This window comes from Alosa sapidissima, chromosome 24 (assembly GCF_018492685.1).
Source record: "Alosa sapidissima isolate fAloSap1 chromosome 24, fAloSap1.pri, whole genome shotgun sequence".
NCBI classification, from domain to species: Eukaryota; Metazoa; Chordata; class Actinopteri; order Clupeiformes; family Clupeidae; genus Alosa; species Alosa sapidissima.
This window is the reverse complement of record NC_055980.1, coordinates 8,851,829-8,877,084: the sequence shown is the minus strand read 5'-3', so window position 1 is coordinate 8,877,084 and position 25,256 is coordinate 8,851,829. Positions and strand designations below refer to the sequence as shown.

The window sequence follows — 25,256 nt, the reverse complement described above, 5'->3', positions numbered from 1 at the left end:
TGTCCTCATTAGGCGAATTACCGGCAGATGAAAAATCTCCTCTCTAAATGGCTCAGAATGCCAAGCTTGCGACTAGAAATGACTAGCATTAGTGTGCACATGCCCGTTTGTGCGCTTGTGCATGTGTGAGTGTGCTTGCGTATGTGTGTAGATGTGTGTGTATGTCTGTGTGTGTATGTGTTAGTGTGTGTGTGTATGTGAGGGAGATAAGCACAGAGACAGAAAGAGAGCACATCTGTGAGTATGCATCTGTGCAGTGAATCATTTTGTGTGTGTGTGTGTGTGTGTGTGTGTGTCTTTGAGTGTCTCTATGCGTGTCTTCATTTAAGTTCTATTCGTGCCGTGACAATCCTAATCTAATGTGCAGCTTCCTGAAACCGATTCAGCATGCACGCTCAATAGAATGCCAAGCACCGCTCCGCATCAGGGAGAGAGTCGACAAAAGTCCTCACAAGTCGGCTCACAATATTGATCCAACAGACGCCAAGAGATGATAGGCGAGTCATTAATGCACGATAAAGAGGCTGCTCTTTTCTTTTCCCCTCAGACGCCACAACCAAGCCGCTCTCCTGTTTGAAGGCCACCAGACAATAATTATGACGACTGAAAGCGAGACATTTAGACAGAATTAAGTGTATCCGGAGAAGAAAAGTAAGTCAGAAATGGACATGTGTGAGGAGGTTTGGGGGGAGGAGGGGTTTATACAAGAGACACTGGGGAGAGATAATGACAGCAAATACAGCACCACGCTCAAACAGAGGAGGAGAGGAGGAGTCCGAATAAGACAGAGAGTAAGACAAAGAGACTGCAAGAGAAAAGCCCCTTTATGTTTATGGTCTATACGTGCGCGTCTCTTCCTACACGCATAGCTCTGAACTCCCACTCCAGCTGTTCGCGCCACCGCGGCTGGAATAGGTCAGGACTCTAATGCAAATGACATGCCGTGGCCCACTCTAACCTGTCAGCGACTTACCCGGCCTGACCCGCTGGCTTGTTCACTCCTCCCTCCCACACCTTTGTCTTTTCGTCCCATGTTGTCCTTTCACCGACCCTCTACCCCCCACCATCCCCACCCAATTTTCATCTTTTCGGCCCATGTTGTCCTTTGACCAACCCCCCACCCCCCCCAAACCCTTTCCATATTTGCCCAGCTGTGGTCTGCCGCTTCAAGCCCTAGCCGCAATCAGTTGCGGTCATCTTCCCCCCCGGTCTGTCTCGGCTTCCGCCGGGGCCGCGGGTGTTAGATGAGTCGCTGCCTGCGGTCCGCGCGCCCCTGCTATCACATCACTTTCATGTAAAGCAGATTGGAGTGACTGGCAGGTGGCTGAGCAGGGGTGACTAGGAGAAACTCTATCTGAGTGTGTGTGTGTGTGTGTGTGTGTGTGTGTGTGTGCGCGTGTGTGTGTGTGTGTGTGTGTGTGTGTGTGTGTGTGTGTGATGATGATGGTGGTGGCATTGTTGGTGGCGAGTGATAGGTGCGGAGGAGGACTGGAAGGCCATCTAGAGGACAGGGAGAGTGGTCGGGACAAACCGGGGACCCAGTCGTGCTGAGTCAACACCATGAAACAAACCGCACGATGAGAGGAAACGAGGGGAGAAAAACAAGGGTATTCGTCCAACGATTTACCACAGTCAGGAACAAATAAGGAACAGAGAAATTCACAGCAAGGAACAGAGAAATTCACAGCAAAGCAAATCCAACTGTGTGGAAAAAAATATGAAGAAGCTGCATGGCGGGAGTCATCAACCACCCGAAACTGTGGCACCAGTAGATAAAAGAACACGAGATGTTTAGAGAAGAAGGGTCAAGGCTTATGTGGCAGACAAGTGACGTCAGCAGCCGAGCTAACAGTTACTTGATCCTGGCTTCTGCTAGAGGGGTGATGGGAGATCACGGCATGGAGCACAACCCCCCCCCCCCCCCCCCCCCCTCCCTCCTTTGAGTGACTGTGAACAACTTCCTCCTACCGTTGAAAACAGACATCTCCCCCCTCCTGCTAAGAACAGGAAGCCAGGGTAGGCTCCACAGGGGGCTCTCGCCATGACAACCCCATCCCCACAGCAGCTGCACCAGACACCAGAGATAGAGAGAGAGAGAGAGAGAGAGATAGAGAGAGATGTGTGACAGAGAGTTAGAAAAAAGGAGGGGATGGAAGACAAGATTGAATTTTAGAGTATGTCTAGATCCTTTGTGTGCCAAACAAAAAAAATCAGGCTGATGGCAATAGAAAACCATCAAACCCCCAAAATAATATACACAGAGGTCTGGAATGCAAGATCTACATGCAATTGTCGCCCATGTCTCTCAAATTCCACCGTTAAGAAAGGAGTGTGGGTTTTGCTGTTTCTTTTCTTTTCTTTTTGCAGAATGAGGATGGAGAGTTTGGTCGCAGTCTTGCAGAATTGCCTTTGTTTTCTCTTCTTCTGAGGTCAGCCATGACAGGATGTTAGAGTGGTTACCCAGAAAAGAAGCGTCTTTTCCTTGTTAGCGCTGAATAGTTCAACAGGTTAAAAGAGCAAAACAAAATCTAAAGTGGCACGTGAAGATCATGAAACACACCACTGAAGTTCCCAGAATCACCCTTTTATACACACATACACAAAGACTTAAAAGGCCAAGATGCAACCACAATAACATTACAGTTGTCATAGTGGGCTTACAAGAACGTTCAAAGGCGGTCTGGCAAGAGAAAGCCGCTTGGGTAACACTGAGAAAAATCAGTCCATGCTTCCCCTGTTAAATCTCACATTGGCCGCCTCTCAGTCATAAATAGAGCAAGTGGAAATAAGTTATTACAACACGGGGGAACAGGGACATTGTAAACATTGGCAGCATGCATACCATAAGGTGTGACCTTGGCAGAGTTTTCTCTGGATGAACTAACCTGCACAAATCTCAGTGTTGATACAAAAAACTGTGGCAGAATAAAAAAAAACAAATGAGAGATAAATCGGTGACAGAAAGGAGTAGGAAAGAAAGAGCATAGAAAAGAAATATAGAGAAAAGAAAGATGTAAAACACCATTCTGCAGCTAAGCAGGGAGAGGCTCACTTCTCTACTGTCATGAAACTATGTTTATAGTGACAAACATGATAAGAATGAAATATGTGAAATCCAAGGAACAAGGGAAAGCCAATAAACACACCCCCCACACACCCCCCCCTTCCAGGCATCATGCATAAAATCAACCGTTGTTCAACCCCCAGCCTCAGACCAAATGTCTGTGGCACATAACTGTGGCCGACCACGGTAGTGACGATGCACTCTCACCCCGACCTGCAGTTTGGCAAACGTCACCGTTGCATGAGCACAGGAGCATCACGTGTTCTCCCTCACCACATAACCCCTCCGCTTTGACCCGTCTGTAACCAAACGCAGCCATGCCTCACACACAGCATCACGCTTCTTTCACCATGCGTGGGTTGAGGTGGCCCCCGTCGCCAAACAAAACTGCCTTGCTAGGGTGCGGATCGCAGGAGGGCGCGGTAATTACTGGGCTTCGATTCGGCGACTCCAAAATACGTCCAAAAGCCTATTCTTCTCCTCATCGTCTTCCTCCTCTCTAATTAGTCACATTATTGCATCTTTCCTTTAAGAAATGTCTCTCATCAATCATCCACAACCACCTCATAAAAAAACCTGTTAATGAGCGTGCAAATCAGGAAATGGATTCCCCAAGAGATGTGTCTCATTAGAAGAACTTTAGAAAAGTCAGGAGAACAAAATGCTGGAGATGACAATTTATGCAAAAAAGGAAAGAAATGAAATGAACCTGAAACAAAGCACTCCGTTCTCCAGTTTACACAGCAAGAGAGAGCACTTTAAATGTCAACCAGTCCTCAAACAGCTCAATACAGGAAATAAAGTAGGAGGGCGCACCACCACCACTACTGCCCATTTCTCAACATGGGCTTAAACATGAAAAATTAATCTCTCTCAAATTAGTGTCAGGGTTCAGGCCTCACGTGGTCTTCCGGCAGGTAATGAAATCTTGCTAGCAGGTGGCTGTCCAGACAGCAGTGCCCTGCCCACAGCCCTACAGACCCCATGTTCTCTACTGCAAGGTGTCTGAGTCTTTCTCTGATATTGCTCTAAGCTAGAAGAGGAGAGCACCACTTGTGGCACTTGTAGAACACCAGTAATAGCAAACTTACGAGCAGAAAGAAAAACAAACAAACATGTTGTCTTGCTTCCCAGTCTACTGTTCCCACATCTCCTGTTACTCTCAGCCAAAAGAGTAGGTGACTCTTCACACTCCCCCATAAAGAAATCAAGATGCTACTATATGTTCCAAAAAAAGATCACTGCAGCAAAACAGTGTGGTGCCCCCCAGCACAATATTAAACTGCCAAGTACTCTCAGTGGGCCATTGACACCCTCTTAGTGGCCAGTTCCAAATTGCCCAGCCAAGTCCACTGCCAGTTTGGCCCAAAACCCAAGGCGTGAGTGCTTATTCGGTTACACGGAGGGCTTGGGCAGACAATTTCTGGGGGTATGGCCCTTGATTCTGGAGGGCAGCCAGGTGTTAGGGCGACTGGCCTTTCACCTGTTGCAGCGTTTTGCCAGCGATGGTGTGTCCTCTTACCACTTTATTGCATCTATCAACCAGCATATTGCCTGCCTGTACTGATTACGGGGTTTCAGTATTTGAAGAGAGCAGACAAGGTGACCCATGGCTAAACATAACCCACAGTATATGGACATCCAGTGGAACATTAGTGTGTGTTCCCGTCTCTGCACACAACAGGAACAGGGAGAGCTGAACCCGACACCTCTGGGCTTTCCACACTCGGACATGAGAACATATGCAACTACCAGAGCCTCCAGCTCAGGGGTCTCAACCTACTGGCCCATGGGTCACATTTGGGCCTCAAAGCAGTTTCATATGGCACCACAAATAAATGGACCATTCTTTGCATCTAATTTTGTCTTGAAAAATAATCTATTTCGTTACCCCTACAGTACATGCTCATAAGCTGACAAAGATGGAAACAGTTTTGTATTTAATAGTAATAGTCAAAAACATGGCGGAGTTTCATTTGCTTGTGCATTTAGCAGCACAACATAGTTCTTGTAGACGTAAGACAGACAGGTACAATACTATCTAAGCAGTCCTGAAAACTACGATTTCGCTTGAAAGACCCTTAAAGACAGATAATTCTGCTTCTCAGATGGACAACAATACAAACAGCTTCATTTTGTTACTTACCTCCACTTCAGCTACAGTGCCAAGTCTTTTGTGTTTCCAATCGATCAGGTTCTGTCCCAAACAACCTACTTTTAATATCACAGGGGCGCTTAACAGAGAACTAACCACCATGGGACAATCGGGAGAGTTGACCGCAGAAGCACCCGGAATCCCATTACGGTTGAAATCCATGAAATGAAGAGACAGTCACACATGGACTTCTCATCAATGTAATGTCAGTGTCTTCTGGAGGACCAAGAAATTTGAAAGAGTCCAAGGTCAAGAGAAAGTATCTCGAAACAGATAATGAAAACTTGGTGAGATGGTGGTCAGTGTAGATTAAGACTCCATGTTTATGGCGTTTCTGGACCAAAGTCGTTCTGTCACAGTCTCTCATGTGACTAGCTTACCTCTAAAAAGCTTAAGCTTAATCCTAGAGCTAACTGAGGTTCTTTGGCAAGAGATAAGGCTAAAAACGACTACCTATCAATATGCACACGGCAGGTCCAACAAGACACTGAGCAAATTTACACAGGAACCTAACAGCTCAAAACAGACAGCAGAGCTATCTCGTACATGACACAGGCTCCTGCCAAAAATACACTTCACCCCAGAATGACACCTCGACCTCGCGATTCCAGTGATGACTTTCAGAATTCTTTCCTCACTTTTTTTTTCTTGCCAGTCATGATACGCATGACAAAAATAAATCAGCACGGAGGAGAGAGACCTATATTTACATCCATTTGCAAGCTGTAAAAATAGACATCTGTAGAATATGTGGGCCGACCACCCGGTTACAAGCTATTGTTTGGCTTTTGCAGTTTTATTAGCTAGTCGACACCATACTAAGCATACAATCATACCCTGACCCTGGGCTTGCGGTTAGGGTCATATGGCTCATGTGTATGTCTTCAGTCTCGTGAGTCTCTTTACGAGCTTGGTGCAATGGGCATGGTGTGACCGGTGTTTGGCTTTCAGGCTAAAGGAAGTCTGCGGCTGATGCAGGCACAATGGCTCATCTAAGGTTTTGAGACTAAGGATTTTTTTTTAATGGCAGATTTATTCTTTTAAACCTTTTCAAAGACACTTTACACAAAGCTAAACAAAAAGCACTTTCTAAATGGTTTCTAGTTTAGTCAGTTTTTGGCTAATCATCAGAAATCAACACCCTAGTTTAACATGACCCGTGGTTCAAGACATTGAGGAGCAGCCCAATCAGAATCTGCTTTTCTCCAACGAACACACACCATATCTCATACAAATATCCAATTATTCCCTAGTAGCTTTGTGCCATTTAGAATTGTGGCCACTTGTGCCTCCCCTCCCTGCTGTCTGTATGCCTGAAAAGGTTACATTTTATTGAGGACAAATCTGGTGACATTTAGGGACGAGGCCGATATGAGAGCAGACTGCGGTTCTATCAGGTACATCAGGTGGAACCGGAAAGGACTCCTCTGATAAACATGAAGGCTTGATGACACGCTCCCACAAAGCAAGATAGCCAATGAGAAATGGCTCTCTCGTTTTCCCATTGTACACTCAACGAGTCAACTCTGCTATGTGGTATCGATCATACGCGCAGTCATATCTGCAATGTCAATCGCACAAACTTGCGAACTCCATTCACTTCCTTTTTCAAACATACACTTGACAATTTAAAGACACAGAAAAATGTCCACATCCCTTGAATCCTATTTTCACTATATCCAAAGAAAAACACTTCAAATGACGCAACCACTTCACTTGACTTTAGATGCTGGCGTGATCAAGTGACAGCATTAGAGTGAACGTTTGCAAACACAATTACAGAATAACAGTAAGCTAGGAAAGCAAACAGTGCCACAGGTAGGAACAGAAGACTGCTTAAGTGAGCCAATGGAAAAAAAATACGGCAGGGTACCCCAGACACAGTGCTCTTATCTATGTAACATATGTGGTGAATGCTTGAAGGCGGGTGGTTTAGTGAAACCACGCTTTCAGTTACAGACAGATGAGAAGGCGAGGCCATGGATCACATTAAACTATGTAGGTCACCTGAATACATTTGGGTTCTTCCAACATTGACACAAGACACTATTGTTGCAGGGCTATACCATCCTTTTTTTCTCTCGTACCCCCTCAAACACTTGTGCTCCCGTACTGTTTCTTTTAACAAGGGCCTCCAGTACATTCGTCAGTTCTCCGTGTTTGGAGAGAACATTCCCCCCATACTATATATCCAGGAGATCGCCTCTTGAACCCTGTCTAGGTTCCACAGCTTCTACAGATATTTCATCCTGCCTAGACACCTCAGTGAATTATACGCACTTGGGCAGATTTAAGTTATTTATCATGAATATTTTCAGACGGCCTCGGATTTCACCCAAACAACAGCACGCGGCACTGTCAGCAACCTTTCACACCATATAGCTTATAACAGTGACAGGGTGAGGTCACGGGCTGCCACAGCAGCTATATGTTTCACAGTGAACATGCAACTGGAGATTGCACAAGCCACATTTTGCAGTATTTGTTTCTCCTTATTTGGCAAAAAAGGAAAGGCTTGGGTGACCTTGCATTTGCTTCATGTGACCAGACATGCAGTTGGTCATTCCAGTGTCCTTGCAGGGTTGAATGCATGTGCAGTTATATGTCCTATGTCTACATACAGCAAGCGGTGTGCCCAAAGTGCTGGTGCTTTGTGCAGATTTAGCTATTGAGAGGGCTGTGTCAAACTACCACACTTTATCTTCATTGATAATAATTTCTAATACAATGACTGGCGCCATTGTCCTGTAATCGGACACTCAGATGGCAAAATAAGCACTAAATAAAACAATATTTATTTTAATTTGTCAAAATGAAGCATCACTGTTGAACATAATACAAATAAAGTCAAAAGTGTGTGTCTGTGTGTATGTGTGTGTGAGTGTGTGTGTGTGTGTGTGTGTGTGTGTGTGTGTGTGTGTGTGCATGTGTGTGTGTGTGTATGTGTGTGTGTGTGTGTGTGTGTGTATGTGTGTGTGTGTGAGAGAGAGAGTGAGAGAGAGAGAGAGAGAGAGAGAGAGATATGTTAGACTGTCTTTTAAATCATTAAGGCTAGTTGTGTTTAGGTGCCAAAGACAATTGGATTCAACTGTTTACCCAAAGTTATCCAATTTCACTGCAGCACCACATCACACAGTCTACATGACATTGATTGCAGCTGAACCTTCTTCAGCAGACCTTTAACTGTGAAGTGCATTATGCTGACTATGATATTGTGCAGTATCGATGTGATCTCTCTGATGCAGTTGATGACAGCATTTCAGTAGGCATAATAGTATTGTTCTGCTAGGATGACATGGATCAGCTTCTATGTGGAGACAGTAGTTGATCAAGGTATACACCTACAGCAGGGAAAATAAGTATTGGACACATCAACATTTTTTTCAGTAAGTATACTTCCAATGAGGCTATTTGCATGAAATTTTCACCAGACATTAGAATTAACTCTATAACTCTAATCCACACATATAAAAAATCCAAACATTAATGTCCATAGGAAGAGTTATGTGTAATAAAGTTGAATGACACAGGAAAAAAGTATTGAACACGCCTGCTGAAATTTCTTAAATACTTTGTGGAAAAGCCTTTATTCGTGATGACAGCTTCAAGGCATTTTCTGTATGACGAAACTAATCAGTCACAGTATTCTGGTGTGAGTTTGGCCCATTCTTTTAAACAGATAGTCCTTTAATATTGAATATTTCAGGGGTCCCTCTTGTGAATCCTGATCTTTAGTTAACTTCCAAAACTGTTCAATTGAATTGAAGACAGGGCCTTGATTTCTTTTCTCTGAAACCAATTGAGAGCTTCCTTTGCTGAATGGTTTGGATCATTGTCCTGCTGGTAGGTCTAGCCATGTCTCATCCTCATCATCCTGGTAGAAGTAAAGATTCTGCCAGAACAAAATGACTCCATTCATCATTCCTTCAACTGTATGAAGTCTGCTAGTGCCATGAGATGCAAAACAGCCCACACCATGATTCCACCACCTCCAAACCTCACTGTTGGTATGGTATTTTTAGGGTGATGCACAGTGCCATTTCTCCTCCAAATATGGTGTGTAGTATAACATCTGAAAAGTTCAATTTTGCTCTTGCCTGACCAGAATACATTCTCTCAGTATTTCATAGGATTGTTCAAATGTTGTGTAGCAAACTTTCAACAAGCTTTGACATGTTTTTCTTCAGCAATAGAGTCATGCGGGATGAGCGTGCACAGAGGTCATGGTGGTGGAGTGCATTACCTATGATTTTCTCTGTAACAATTGTACCTGCTGCCTTCAAATCTTTCTGGAGCTTTCTCAGAGTGGTCCTTGGCTCTTCTGACTATCCTTCTGACTTCCTGGTCAGAAATCTTGCAAGGAGATCCTGTGCATGGCCAGTTGATGATGCAGTGATGTTTCTTCCACTTGCAGATAATGGCTCCAATATTGCTTGCTGGATGATTCTGAAGTTTTGAAGTGCATCTGTAACCAGCTCCATTGATATGTTTTGCAACAATAAGGTTGCAAAGGTCTTGGGAGCGCTCTTTGCCTTTACCCATCATGAAATGTTTCTTGTGTGACACCTTGGTAATAAAAAACCTTTTTATAGCCCACCAGTATGTACTAACCCATCTTATATCAATTTGCACAGACAGGAGGGACAATTTCTCTAACTACTTATAGATTCCAGTTTGTTCCTTGTCATTCCTCGCCTTTGTGTACTGCTTTTTCTTAGCGTGTTCAATACTTTTTCCCTGTGCCACTTTTTTACTCATAACACTACTTTTAGACATTAATGTTTGGATTTTTATATATGTGTGGATTACCTAAGTTAATACTAATGTCCGGTGAAAATTTCATGCGAATAGCCTCACTGGAAGTATACTTACTGAAAAAAATTTGACGTTTTTTCCCCGCTGTACATTGTCAATGTAGTAAAACTTTCATAAAGATAGATAAGCTGTAATGAAACAATAACAAAAGAACTCTCTTTTTGATGAAATGACAATATGAGTTTTAGTTGTGTGTAATTTTGCTTGTGACTGCAGAGTCACTAGAGGTCTGCGCGGGACTGATTTTTCAGTCCCGCGCCCGCCCGCTCACGCAATATTCTGGCCCGCTCCCGCATTAGTGTGTCATTTTTAGTCCCGCTCCCACCCGCATCTGTAACATGATGTCCCGCTCCCGCCCGCTAAAACCCGCATGCAGGAGGGATAGCCTATTCAGCTTTTCTTTCTGTCTCATGAAAGGAGCACACACACCTGAGAAAGACTTCAGATGTCAGTTTCTTGGTTCTGAATGTATGCTAACAACTGAAGTAGGCCTAGCCTGGTGCCCTCTTCCTCTGTTGATTTCGAGTTTTGACAATGCGCAGCAGGAACAAACTGAACCCATGTAAACGACAGGGGTACTCAAGGGCACTTCAGCCGTGGCCCACTGGTCGGGGCTCGAACCGGCAACCCTCCGGTTACAAGTCCAGAGTGCTAACCAGTGGGCCACGGCTGCCCATGCATGCATGTGGTATATATGTGTAGTATATGTGTGTAATGTGCATGCATGTGGTATATATGGGTAGTATATGTGTGTGTGTGTCCGTGTGTGTGTCCATGTGTGTGTCCATGTGTGTGTGTGTGTGTGTGTGTGTGTGTGTGTGTGTGTGTGTGTGTGTGTGTGTGTGTGTGTGTGTGTGTGTGTGTGTGTGTGTGTGTGTGTTTGGCAGAGGTAAAAGAACAACCTGTCTCAGGAGTAGAGTCAACAGCATTATCTATGTGGCTTTTGTTTAGTTAGTGAAAAGATCTGATCAAGCAAATGCTCTGCATGAGTTTTGGCCTTATCGTGGCCTACAGTTCAATCGAAAGTCAATCAAAAGCACAGGGCCTGCTATCTTAGCTGTTTCCGCCATAATCTGAGAAGAGGAGAGGCGGAGAGGGAGGGAGGGAGACGGCCTTGTTGGACGTATCTTTCTACGTGTGAGAGAGTCTGAGAGATAGGAAGAAAGCAGGGGGGAGGGAGGGCAAGGAGAAAGAGAGAGAGAGAAAAGGGATAAGTGAAAGATGGAGGGAGGGAGAGAGCAATGAGAAAGAGAGAAAGCGAGAAAAGGGTAAGAGGGAGGGAGACGCCTGAATCTGGTCCAGGCCATTACAATTCTTTGTCCTTGTATGTTCTTGGTGTGAAAGAGCTGAAATTCAGCAGCCCATGACCAGAGAGTGATGAGAGGGAAAAGGAGACAGAGAGAATGCCGGAGAGAAAGAGATCTGTGAATGCCCTTCAGCAGAGAAACTTCATCCAGTTTTCCTGGAAGCACCAAGAGAACCATGCCAATCATTCCACCAAGGGAACACCACTGATTACCAACGCACACACACACACACACACACACACACAGACACACACACACAGACACACACACACACACACACACACACACACACAAAAGCTGTGCCGACTGTAGTAAACTAATGCCAACACTGGCAACTCATTTTATAATCCATGGGTGAAGTCAGCCCTCTGATTGCTGTTGTCTTACTTCAGTCTCAACACATTCTCTGGCTGCCTGCTCTCATCTCCTCAGAGGGTATCCCGGCTCCTCCAGATTGCACTACTGCACAGTACTGTCCACCCAGGAAAAATAATGCTTTTATGTTGCAGGCAAATTACGACTTGGAGGGAGAAAAATGTTAAAATAAACAAGTTATAAATAATCCAAATACTCCATCCAGATCACTGTTTGTATGTTTATGGCAAAGGAAATTGTAGGCTTCTAAATATTCTGTCACTAGGACCATTACAACTCGGATTGACAGTTAAGAGTTGTTTACACAAGACAATGACTCCATGGCATGCAAGCATCATGAAAGAGATTAAAATGATCACCAAAGGAAAAGACTAATACAGACAGATATAAAGGTACTTGCCATAACCTGATTCTTTTTTGCTAGTGTAAAAAGAAAAATGTGAGTGATCACATGACTAGAGAAGTTCCCAAAAGCCCGGGCGAATGTGCACAGAGAACGAACCGCTGGGGCGGCAGCCAAGTAAGGGGCCCATCCTGAGCCACGGTGCCAAGTAAAATAGCTCTCCCCTCTCCCACTCACCGCTGGGAGAGCTGCACGCTGCTCCAACACCCCTGCTTGAGTCGGAGGAATGCTATTCCTACACATGAACTATCTTCCTTCTCTCTCTCTCTCTCTCTCTCTCTCCTATAAAGCTGGGGTTAGAAAAATGGAACAAAAACGAGAAAGGTCACTTTCTCCAGTTTCATTCCTCACCGCTCGCTGCTCTCTCTCTCTCCTTCTCTGGCTCGTGCCTTTACGCTCCGATGTAGTGCTGCAGTGACTCCTTACAGGAAGACTCCTTATGGAGCCCAGCAACTGACGTTCCCATCAGTGTGCCGATGCACGTGTGCCGATCTGAGGTGCCGAACTCCTTGCACTATTGTTGCTCCCCGCGACATTCTAAGTGATAGTTAATGACGACACCACCCAAACAGCTTCGTTATGGGAGTCTTCATGCAGGGGCAAGAGTGCTGGGTTGTGTGTTTTGCGATGTGATGGCGCTGGTTTTCGTTAAGGGTTTCGTTAATCTGTGGCGCACGTGAAGTGCCCAGAGGCCCCCTGTCTCTCATGTCGCCTTCATTAACACTGGTTTACAGTTTAAACTGGGCCAAAAGCCACGCGCTTCTCCCGTGGAGATGCCCTGGAAGGTGTCCAACGCCTGGACAATGGAGGGACTGGACTATGCTGTGCTGTCTTGGAGAGAGCCACAACCCACGTGAACGTGCATGCACACGCACGCACACGCACACGCACACGCACACGCACACGCACACACACACACACACGTACACGCACACATACACACACTAACATTGCGACATACACACATGTGCAGAAACATATGCACATAAATAGATACCACACACATACACAGGCACACATGCACAGGCACACACATGCACACATACACACTCACACACATGTGCTTTAAGTTCAAAAAGCCATCAAAGACAGAGAGAGAGAGAGAAAGAGAGAGAGAGAGTGAGAAAGAGAGAGAGAGAGAGAGCAAGAGAAGGAGAGAGAAGAGGCACCCCATTACAAGGAAGTTCCCATGACCCGGGGCTTGTAAAGGGGCTGGAGGCATGCAGTGTGCCCCAGTCATCTGATCCCTGCCAGACAGAGAGCCTGTGAACGCCAACGTGAGCGGGAGTGGGAGAGGGAGAGCCCAACTCGGAGGGGGCCAACACTCCGTCAAAGCTGCCTTCCCCCGGCACGCACACACACTCACAGACAAAAAGAAAACCCAGGTCCAGGTGTATAGGATTTCTGCTGGACTACCATGAAAAATATATGAAGCGCCATGCTCCGGGAGCGCCCACGTGTAATTTATATACGACTACTTGAGCAGGCATGACAGCCGTAATATTGCGCTAGGTCATAATCATTACTTAGACTGAACAAAGACTGACTTCTTACTCTTGTGCTTTCAAGCTCACTTGGGTTTTGCAGAGCACTATGGGAAAAGGCAGTTGTTTACTCAATGTCCAGTGCACCTCCGGCAGTTAGCTTAGAACACATCCAAAATAAATGGACAGCAAAGACCACGCCGTATAAGCTGGAAGTCTCGTCTGAACAGCGTTATGTTTTTTCCAGCACATTTCCTTCATATTTTATCTCACCGATGAAATATGGATGCTGGTATCTGCTACACAAGAGTCGTATGTGAGCAGCATATCACGTGTGTATCCAATGCAATGTGTAAACAAACAGATTGATTCTGCGCCAAAATCAATCACATCGCATGCCAATTTAGTGTGGACATGTGTGTGCTTTTACATGTCTGTGTTAAAGCACTTGCTGCAGCTACACTAGCTCATGTGTTCGCATATGGAAAATCGGTAACGCTAACTACTCTCATCTGAGGCCATTTAGACTGGCAGAGGCGACCCGAGACAGGTTAAATCTGAAGTGTTTACTCCGTGGGAGTGAATCAATAGTAGCCAACCCTACATCCCAAGCAGGAAACTGTCCACAGAAGAGACCTCCTGGGGGTTAAGAGTACACATATGCCTAACTCATCTGAGTCTGTATGCACAGATAAATCCATACAGGATATACATGTTTGTGCATGTATTTTTGCATATGTATATGCAATTTATAAATATACACATGCACACAAATATATAGATATCTGTATATGTCTGTATATAAGGTATCTTTAGTCTTTTGTGCGTGTGTCTGTCAGCAGACACAAACAAACACGCTTGTGACTGAATGAGTCTGTGTGAGCGTACGCATTGGGCTGACATACCATTCGCTGTACCATACGTTTTTGGGATTGATACATTCCTTCTTGTTTTTGCAAAAAGGACATAGCTTAAAAAAAAACCTGTTCTTTCTAAAAAGAAATCTCCACCCTTTCTGACACGCGTGTCACCACCAAAGACGTCAGCAATCACTTCTTCCCCAACAGCCTCTCTTTCTCTCACCTTCTACATTGCATTTCTACCGCTCCCTCTTTCTAGGACATTTCGGTACATTCTGTGCTGTCAGGACACAACTGAGGAACTGAACGTTGCCCATCAAGAGCTCAAAAACAACATCGCCCCCCCCCCCCCCCAACCCCACCCCACCTGTTACAATGCTTTCATCTCCCCAACCTCAAAAGGGCCACTCATGACTCATGCCTGTGCCGCACTTGTTGCATCGCAGAAATCACCACTCCAGAGCGCCACATTTTCAAATTGTTGTTTTTTTTTTTTTAAAGACGACCAAAGCATTTACGTGTATGTGTGATGTGCTCTTTATTTGTCCCTTCTTTTTGCTCAGAGTGCTCATTTTGCATATCTAGGTGGCGAACGAGGGATTTTGCAAACTGGTTTTGTGACATTAGAAAGACATTAGTCGTTCCCTGCCCTGGGTGTTAATGTGTGGGACACAAGCCTTCCGTGTAGGTGTGCCACCCAGAGGCACGAGAGAGGGAGAGAGAGCGGGCGGAGGTGACATGGATATGGGCAGGGTAATTAGGGACCTAATTACTGCTGGAGAGATGATCTAGGAAAACTCTAAATGACTCCCCGTACTGGGTCTGTGCTCTCCACTGGCCTGTGCAGATCCTACTCACCTCTCTACGGTGGCAGGAAATCAATTTGGGCTTCACGTGAAAAATTCTATGAAAATATCACTACAATAAAGAGTAAAAATCCTCGGTGTTTTTGGTGTGTTTGGTGTGTTGTGTGTTACTCTTCACATCTGAATCAACAGTTAAGACAAGTCAAGTGTCCTTTTTAAGTGATTTTGCCACTGCAAGGCATAAAGTTGTCTTACAACTAAGTTTGTTCTTAGAGAAAGCCATAATTTAAGGGCCTGATTTAATTAGCTTTGTGATTTGGCATATGTCATCTTTGCAAAAATAAAAAACTATAAATGTTAGCGGTGCCCCTGAGGGGAATACAAATATAATAGAGAGATGCTCTTTGAGAGAAAGATTCTGACACTGACACCTATGTACGCCCACTCTCGAATACTGCACTGGCAATGACTCCAAAGTGAAAAGAACTTGAGTTCATGGCTGCCTGACAGATGCTGGAGCAACAGGTGTGCCAGGGGCACAGATACTAATCTTGACAAGTTGATGAATGAAGGTAAAATCACAGGAGCGGCAGTATCAACAAACAACAAAGAAAAGATAGATAGACAGAGAGGGAGAAAGAGAGCAAGGGAGGGGAGACGCTGGTTGCTTCCTGTTTCCTGCATGTGGGTCCCATTGGTGGTCACCATGACACCTCTCCTCTCTCTCTCTCTCTCTCTCTCTCTATCTGTGTCTCTATCTACTGTAGTTCTCTAAGTGACCGAGAAAAAAGAAGAAACCGTTGCCATGAGAATGCATAAGACATCAGTGGATTATCTGAAAGTGAAATATTTTTGGGCTGTTCTTCCCTCTTTCTCGTGTGCAAAGGTCAATAAATAACAATTAGTGGGTTTTGAGGTTTTGGTGGCCTTTCTCTGGCAGACTCGGAATGACAAAGTGTCGGAGCGAGCCTAAGTATAGCGTGCCACGGGAGTCTTCCACAAAGACATGCCACTGTTGTGCTCCAGGGGTGACAGTACAAGCAAACAGAGACAACGTCTGAACACAAGGACAATGACAACATCATTCCCTTTCCAAAAAGAAACGACTGAGACAAGAGAGGAAAGCCTCTTCTGTTTAGCAATCCTGGCAAGAAAGGAAAGAAACTCTGAAGTATTTACAGTGTTTCCCACAGAATTGGATTAAATTTGTGGCAGTAGCTGACTTGGACAACGGGGGGGGGGGGGGGGGGGGGGGGGGATTAAGATCGTCTTGGTAGTGTATAGGTCTAATAATCAGGCAAAAAATGGAGAGGTCGCCTGCTGCAATGACTCAAAGCAAATTAGTATGAGAAGGTGCACAATGAAGCCATCATGGTGAGCATTATGTCGGTTGTGGGGGGTATAAACAGTGCTATTTACGTTACAATTCCCCTTTACTGAACTCTCTGAAGTCTCCTCTGTTTCTTAAACCTTCACAGTCGCACAACGCAGGCCTAACAAACATACACACAAACATATACACACATTCGCAAACATACAGAAACAGACCCTCTGACTCGGATAAACCACTCTAATGAAATACCACAGGCAGCTATTTTCAGCTTGATGGTAACAAGGTTTCATTTGAATGTGTATACATAAGTGGTAGTTTGGTGAATAAAAATAGGTCTCTGGCATAAGAAGGATGGCCTAAAAATGTCAAAAAGAAGCAACAAAAAAATGATCATAAAGGTGGAGTTGTCTTAGTCTCTTGGAGCCGGTCCATCTTGAATTCCTGAGGACCAAATTATCAGACAGACGCAAACACACACACACTCACACACACACACAGACTTACTGTATACGCAAATAAACAAAGAAATACTACCTTGTAAAAATGCAGGCTTCGTTCAACAAAGTGACTTGGTTGTTATCCGAAGCTGATTTGAGGCTGCCCGAGCGGTCAAGAATCAGTGCGATCCTATCGCAGCATAACAATGTGCTCATTACATTGACATCCAGCAAAATCCCCCTGACATATGACCATTTTTGTTATCATACGTAATATTATTCTCCTGCCCAAACTGCCGCAGAGACAACAGGCTTGAAGGACTTCTGGAGCCAGTGAAAAATCAGAGTCAGAACAAATGGAGAAGGGTAAAGACCTGGCTTCAACTCTTAATGGAATTGGGCCATATATCAGACTAAATAAACAACCTATAGGGGAGCCAGTGATATGATGACAGTGAGCTCTTTGGATTTTTCTGCCAATGCTTCCATCATCCATTTTCTCAGACACTATCTGAAAAAGTTACACCTCTGGAGATACATGATATTGGAGACAGTGCCAGCTCCCCCTGAATGGCCCATCGAGCCTCAATTCAATTATCTCTTATCATGGCTATCTGCATTTGTTAGACTTTATCACTCCGCTGTGCAGGTTGCATATTCACTGGCTCAAGGAAAATCTATAATCTGACTGATAGAATTAAATAAAATTAAAACACTGTTCTCGGTTAACACACTTATCTTGGATATTAAAAGCGAATATGTGGATAGTCCACCAGTGACTCTTCGAACAGCAAAACGAGACACTTCGACCCTTTGCAGAGTAAACAGCCTCTAATTTTTTTTTTTCACCGTAATGAAAGCTGTAGACGGCAGAATCCCATTTACAGACCGCAAGCGAATAGAGTTGTGATGCACTTTATCGGTTCCGGAGCTAAATTGATTTCTTTGCGGCAAAAAAAAAAAAAGCTAACTTTCAAAAATGAAAATTTCCACTTAAAGCATCAGCAGCAACGAAAAAGTCACGTTACCACCCCACGGGCCAACTGATCGATCTGTCTTTGAGGCGATGGAATAAGGCCTTCGTCATGCCCCTCTACTGATAGACCACTTTTATGCATGACATTCATAACGATAAGTGCATCCTCAGTGAAGGCCAAGAAATGAGAACGTCTGGCGTAAGGCCGAGGGTACGGGACAAATTACAGAAAGGGCGACAGACGGAAAAGGCACATAGATCTGGTCATCGGGCGAGAAAAAACAAAACAAATGGCCACTGAGAAAGGAGTGGAGGTTAGAGGACAGATTACAACATTGTGCAGATGGGGTGAGAACAAAGAGCTGGTCATCCAAGGTAGGGGGGGGGGGGGGGGGGGTGATCACACACAGTCAGTCATTGAGAATCGAACCCGGTTGTCTTTTCTGAGAATTAAGTTTGTGCGGTGTTGGTAAAAAGGGGGCGGCGCTTCACTTCCCATCTCCTGCCAGAGAGCAAACAAAAACAGTCTCCTCTCTCTCCCTCTCAAGTGTGCTCAGGAGTGTTCCCCAATGCCAGCACACCTGTGGGAGACACAGTGACTGTCGCATGGAGACGCGCTTGTTAACTGACTGGACCTGCAAACTTCTCACCCAACAAACAAATAAAAAATCTCCTCCACCATCTTCCCTGTTTCTTTCCCTCTTTCTTCATTCATTCTTTCATTCTTTCTCTGTTTTTCTCTCTGTCTCACTTGCTCTTCCGAGTCGTCTTGGTCTCCTCACTAGCTCTCTCGGCCACTCCCCCCCCCCCCCTCTCTTTTCCTGATAAAAAAAAAAAAAACACATAAGCCACCCAGCCTGGATCAGCTACACTGGGTTAAGATTTAGTGGTGTTAATAAGTGTGAAGCGTGCCCACATAAAACAGCCTCTCAGCTCTTCAATCCAATAAAGGCCATTTTATATGTTATTATTTTCCCATGCCGAGCCCAGTCCGGCTGCTCGCATTGCAGGAGCAGGGGGGGGGGGGGGGGGTTGGAAAGAGGAGGGGGAGGCTGGTTTTGGAGTGATCGTGGGGGTGTGCACACAGAGGGCGGGGCAGTGTGGAAGGGGATAGACCCATCTCCAAAACCAGGCTCAGAGCCCAGGGTGGTTGCTGGCAACAGTGGACCTGGAAACCACAGTGCAGCTACGAACAACTGGCCGGCAGAAGGCATAAAAAAAACCACACACACACAACAACAACAACAACAACAATAACAACAACGCTAACAAGGAGCCTACAATGAGCACACTAACACCAGCATGACACGGTGAACGAAAGACAACGTGACAATAAGCTAAAAGGTAAAGAAAGGCACTTAATGAAAAGGACAAATTACCAAATTACCAAAAGGGTTGAACAGGAGAGAGACATCAGAAAACATGAGCTGTAACTGCAACTGAGGGAGGAAACCCACAGAGATGAGCACCGTGAGTCCCTGTGTCTTAACATTCATCTTTGTAACTAGCTGTGTGTGTGTGTGTGTGTGTGTGTGTGTGTGTGTGTGTGTGCAAACAGGCACACAGTTGGGTTATCTCGAAAGCGGCGGCAGTGTCTCACACTTGTGGCGATCAAACCGCACACTGATAAATCCAGCCTTGTACCACGGCACAGTGGTTTTGCGCTTATCAGCTGAGCGGCTGCACTGTCCTACGACAGGAAAAAAAGACAGAAAGAATGGAGTGAAAATGCCTGATGATGATTTCAAAGCCTGAATAAAGAAGACAGAGACCTCATGCCTTCTCTCTGTGCAGCAGTGCTGTATAAGCAATGATAATGAGGAAAGAGGTCGCTACCATTACAGACCGGGGGTCTAACACCTTACATACACACACACACACACACACACACACACACACACACACACACACACACACACACACACACACACTCACTCAAATGCTACAAGCAACAGTTCAGCTCCAAGGGGGGTGACAGAACACACCAGTTACTGTCTCCATTTTAAAAAGACGGGCGATGCAGTATTGAAGATAATTACATTCAGATGACCCCAAGTGCATATTTCACACAAAGCCATGGGCTAGTTAAAGCTCACATTGGAGTGGGGGGGGGGGGTCACTCTGAAACCTCTTCACCCCCCGCATGGACTTGGCCTCTTATCTTGTCCACCCCGGAGGCCTCATCGCAGGGCTTTGCGGTTGCCGTCCCAGGCCGCGTGGCTGTATTTGTCAGCGCTGCATGCTTTTTTTTTTCCCTCTCTCGCCTGGATACCAGGAGGAAACTTGTAAAAAGCAGGGGCTCACAAGTAGAAAAAGTGACCAGGGAAAGAAACATGAAACACTACTGTATTACAACATGGGATTTCCTGTCCTTTCAAGCAGTGGCTTTGTGAGAGACTTTGTGCATGTGAGTGTGTGTGTGTGTGTGTGTGTGTGTGTGTGTGTTTGTATGGGTTTTACTGCTGCTTGTCTTTGATAATTAGGGTGGTGTTTGCAACATGAAAACAAGGGGCCCCATAGGATTTTACTGTAATACTGTTGGCACTCACAACCGTGAGAGAAAAATGCCTAATCAAGAAATAAATGGTCTGGCCCTTTGGTTGGGTTTTTTTCTAGTTTGGTTTAACACTGGTGTGCAACCCTTGCATAACAGCAATGCCCAATCACAAGTGCATCATCTGCCATGCACTTGTACAAGCATCGCGCACAATTGAATCCTTAACAATTTATCATTAATCTTTACACTGAGCACAACAAAACACTGCAAAACAAACGGTTTTGGAACCTGTTGTCCACTCATGAATGTTTACAGGGTTTAACCATATCCATGCCTTTTTTTGAGAATGTGCCAGATCCATTTCTAAGTCCTCTGCTATAAACATCAAATGCTAAGGCAAGGAGCAGGTATGCAGAGAGATAGGCAGGATATCGGCCAAGATCCACTGCGTGGAGCTTTAGAGCAGTAGAAGACATGAACGCTGTCTCTCTCTCTCTCTCTCTCTCTCAGATGAATGATGGATTTTTTCCGCTCAGATGGATGAGCATGCCTTTGCTGGATGGTGGAGGAGGGGAGGAAAAAAGCAACCTGCACTTGCTCAGCATATGGGGAATATAATCTAATTAACACAGCGGCATGAGCACGAAGACCCCATCTGAAAGATGTCCCAGAGCATAGAACAAGACAGACACCGAGACCTAAATGCATTTAGCTTCACCCCAATGCACAGCTCCAGTGTGTGTGTGTGTGTGTGTATGGGGGGACACTTTTATTAGCCAGTATTCTGCATAATGTTCGACTGCTTTCAAAAATAAAATAAATGACTTTGACAAAACATTTTTTAGCATTCCACAGACACCCATCTGAAAATGGTGAAATGACTCAGAATGCTTTTCCAATGCTAGGGTGACATCATAATGTGGTTAACTTCTCTGAGGGCCTCAACAGTAGTACCAAAACCAGTGCTTGCATAACTGAACTTTCTCACTCGTTTGGCTCCATTTCCCCATATAGTGGGGAGGAGTGCATGGCAGGCCAAGGTGCCACTGGCTGGGACAAGGTCACCTAAGATTTCCCCTAAATAGGCCTACAGTACACACACAGCCAGGTCAGTTGGGGCTAAACTTGAGCATGCCAGGTGGTCTATATCTTCTTATTGCCTATGCCTACACAAACACCGGTGCCGTAAAATCTGCATGTATGTTTATTTCGTGTTCGTATGATGTGTGCCTTAAAGTAAGAATGTATTTTATGGCGAACTGCGAGGCCGCTACAGGTGTTGTGGCAACTGTAACCACCAACGAAAAACTGAGCCGTGAAATGCCATTAGACCTACTAGGCTACTGAAGCTTTTTTGGTAGTCCACGTATGAATTATATGAAATGGTGCAAGATATAGCGCAAGGAAAAAATATTTATAGTGTCTGAGTAGGCCAAGGGTAAACTGTAGCGCATACATTTTCAAACAAACCCGCTAGTGATTAATGTAGCCTATGGGAGACCTTTTGAGAGGAGAACAGCGTTCATTTCAGCCTTAACGCAGGGTTTCTAGGACATGTTGATTAGGCTGCTTGTTTAATAGCAATCGAGGTCAGGGGGACCCAGTGATTGCCACAAATACACATAATGAACATCGTCATCATGTTAGAAAGTATTGAAAATCACCAGTTAAGTTTATTGCATCATAAAATTCTGCTCGCATTGTAAAACTGCAGTTTATCAGACGGCGTCGGTGAGCGTTAAAGGCTCGCCTAAATCGCTGATAAGAAATCGAAAAGGGCACTCGCAGATCGCAGACCTGTCATGACAAAATGCCCTATCTCGCAATGTTGGCGAAAGTGAAAATAGGCTAGTTCGTGGATCCGCACCAACGCGTCATGGGCTTTTCCTGAACCCATGTTATCCTCCAAGTTTGGAGAAAATTAGTAGGCCTACTTTTTGCGCAATCATTCAGTCAGTCAGGCAGACAAAAAAGCAATCCCTTCCATTTACGAGAGCAGTGAATAGGTGATGTTTGTAGACTTTTTGTAGCCCAGGGGCAGCATTGTTTCACTGTTACATTGTTGCACACTTTCGAAAAATCAAGTCACTTGCACTTCATCACTTGATCTGGACCTAATGAGTTTATCAGGCTACAGGCATTGTGAAACTCAATCTTCAACTTTACCCTATTAACATGTGACAGTGAATTCGAAGAAAGGAAAAAAAAACATTAACCGGCGTTTGAAAACTTACCTGGATATGCGTTAATCAATTTTATATTGCAACTCATACATTATTTACAGTGTGATAAGGACCTGTGCACGTAGCATAGCTGTTTGTGGACCAATAATGTACGCATATGGAGCGTGTGTGTGTGTGAGAGAGAGTGAGTGAGTGAGAGAGAGAGAGAGAGAGAGAGAGAGAGAGAGAGAGAGAGAGAGAGAGAAAGAGTCACCTAGGCCTTTCATATATTGTAGGACTGCTTTGCTTTGTGCCTTCTGTAACTTTGGACCTTGTGTTTTCAATGTCAGCTGAATTGGTTGTAAAGGCTGGCGACAACGTAGCCTACACATTGATATTGTAACGTGGAAGGCAAGGCCGATATGAAAATAGTGCTATAGCCTTTTACTATAGCTAGTTGGCTACCAGCGCCGTTGATCTGTCAAACCCAAATAGCTAGCTACAGGAGTTGAGTTAGCTTCCTGTGGTAAAAAAGCACATACGCTTAATGCATGACCACCATGTAAAACTGGCAATACTAACAGTGTATAAGCAAAAGTAACACTTACCGCCGGTTTCTTCCGTCGCCGAAGACACAAACTGGAACCTTTCGGGACAGAAAACGGGACTGGGAATGTCCAGGCTGTCCCTCAATCCAGTGCAAGTGTAGTAGTAGCCTATACACTGCACAGTAAGGGATATTCGAGCTAATTCCTCCGCAGGGCGCAGCGTGCCGTCAAATTAATGTTTCATGCAGTTCCCGTGTTGCTCTTTAGCGAATTCACTGTGCGCTCGTTATTGTGGATTTTCCTTGGTATGTGGGGAAAAAGTGCTCCGGTCGTGTTCGTTGGCTGCCACGACAGGGGTAGGAAATCAAGAGAAATACTATTGCTCCTCCTCCCCTCGTTTTTGTACAGTACAGGGCGCGCACAGCTCGCAGCCCGTATAAAACAATTCAATAAAACCATCTACCGCTCTCTACAGGACTGACATTGTAAAATACTTGTAGCGGAGACTGTTCGGATGTAATAGCACCACAAACGCAGGACAAAATAGCCGACTGCCAGTCACACAGTAAGCAAGACAGCGGTGACGGAGGTAAGGACGGACGTCCTGTGAGGATACGGCAGCACCGCGGTGTGTCGGCGTAGTGGGCATCTTCTACGAGACAAGTCAGCAGACATCAACAGCCCCGTATCCTGACCTATGCACCAGCTCCACCTTATCTTGCTGCTGCAGCCCACTTTTTGTTTTTGTGCTGTAATGTAGATTGTATTTTCCAATAGTTAGCCCGTGTCTTTAATTATATATATATATATATATATATATATATATATATATATATATATATATATATATATATATATATATGTAGACTATGTGGGAGAAAAAAAATATCAATTATTTAGAGACAAATTAAGTTTCCCGTTCATCTCTGTCTGTTTTTTCTCTCTCAAATTAAGAATAGGCAACATTTCTGATGTGTATCACTCGTCATTTATAACTCATTAATTAAGATATTGATTTGACATACATTTATTGTTATTCCCCAATGTTATCCCAGCCAAAGTTTTAGCAGAGTGCTTTTGCACTGAAGTGATTAAGTCACATAGGCCTGTACAGCTCTATAGCTAAACGCGGGGTAAGGTTGTTCTGTGTCTATTTTTGGGTGTGAGCGCGCGTTTCTGTGCATTTGTGTGGGGTTTTCGACACCTATTTTGAAAACTAAAGTTAGACCATAAGACGTTCGACATAATGTAGTCGATATCAATGGCAGTTATCGGCATGGTGATATAACAGCCTAATAGACGAGCTCCAAAATGGATGCAAACTTGACTCCTGGTTTATTTTTATGTTCAAATGTTCAATTGAGTGCTTCGTCCATGTTAAATGTTTGCACATTGCAATCATTCCTAATGATTTGTATAAGAAGAAACTGCTAGTGTATAGTAACCTCTATTTTTTCAGTTACCTTTACCTTCTCCAGTTACCTTTACCTGTTACCTTTACAGTTACCTTTCCTTAGTGTTCCTATGTTCAGCAACATTTGGCTCACACTCCTATCCACACAAAATGCATTGTAGTGTGTTTGCTGTTACTCCTCATGTATGGTTTAGAGCTCATTTCTTTTCAAGGGCCCTTTAACTAGCAGTATGAAAATGGTTGTGTTTGCCTGCAATGATGGAGTATTCATGTTACATTACCATTCAAATCCACAGCTTACCATCAGTTGCATATTTATCAGCTTGGTATTTAATGATTTCTATCCTAAATGTCCACGTCAAAGCCTATAGCATATTCATATTATTTGTGTACATATTTCATATCACTGTGATAAAGAAATAAAATATCCTTCCATTAGAGTTGAGTTTAGAGTGTAAAATCAATGTTGTTTAAGCTGGCAAACACAAACAATATGACAGAGGCACACAAACATATACTAATCTAAAAGACAAACACATTGGGGAAAAAACAAGGAGCTGGACGAAGCCCAAAGCAAATACCACATGTCTTCAAATCCTCCAGCGGTATGCTTAGCTTCT

General features: G+C 44.6%; 1 protein-coding gene across 2 annotated transcripts in view; it reads right to left on the bottom strand.

Moving 5' to 3' along the window:
- The window catches only part of thrab (thyroid hormone receptor alpha b), a 109,205-nt gene extending 85,346 nt beyond the window's left edge, over nucleotides 1-23,859 (bottom strand). The window contains exon 1 of one of the 2 annotated variants that reach the window (XR_006027090.1): nucleotides 23,283-23,859. The gene's annotated coding sequence lies outside the window, so the exon portion shown is untranslated. Of the gene's footprint in view, nucleotides 1-1,968; nucleotides 1,988-23,282 lie in introns of those variants that run through there. The other variant, XM_042082543.1, reaches the window with a different exon arrangement.
- Between the last annotated feature and the right edge of the window lie 1,397 nt (nucleotides 23,860-25,256).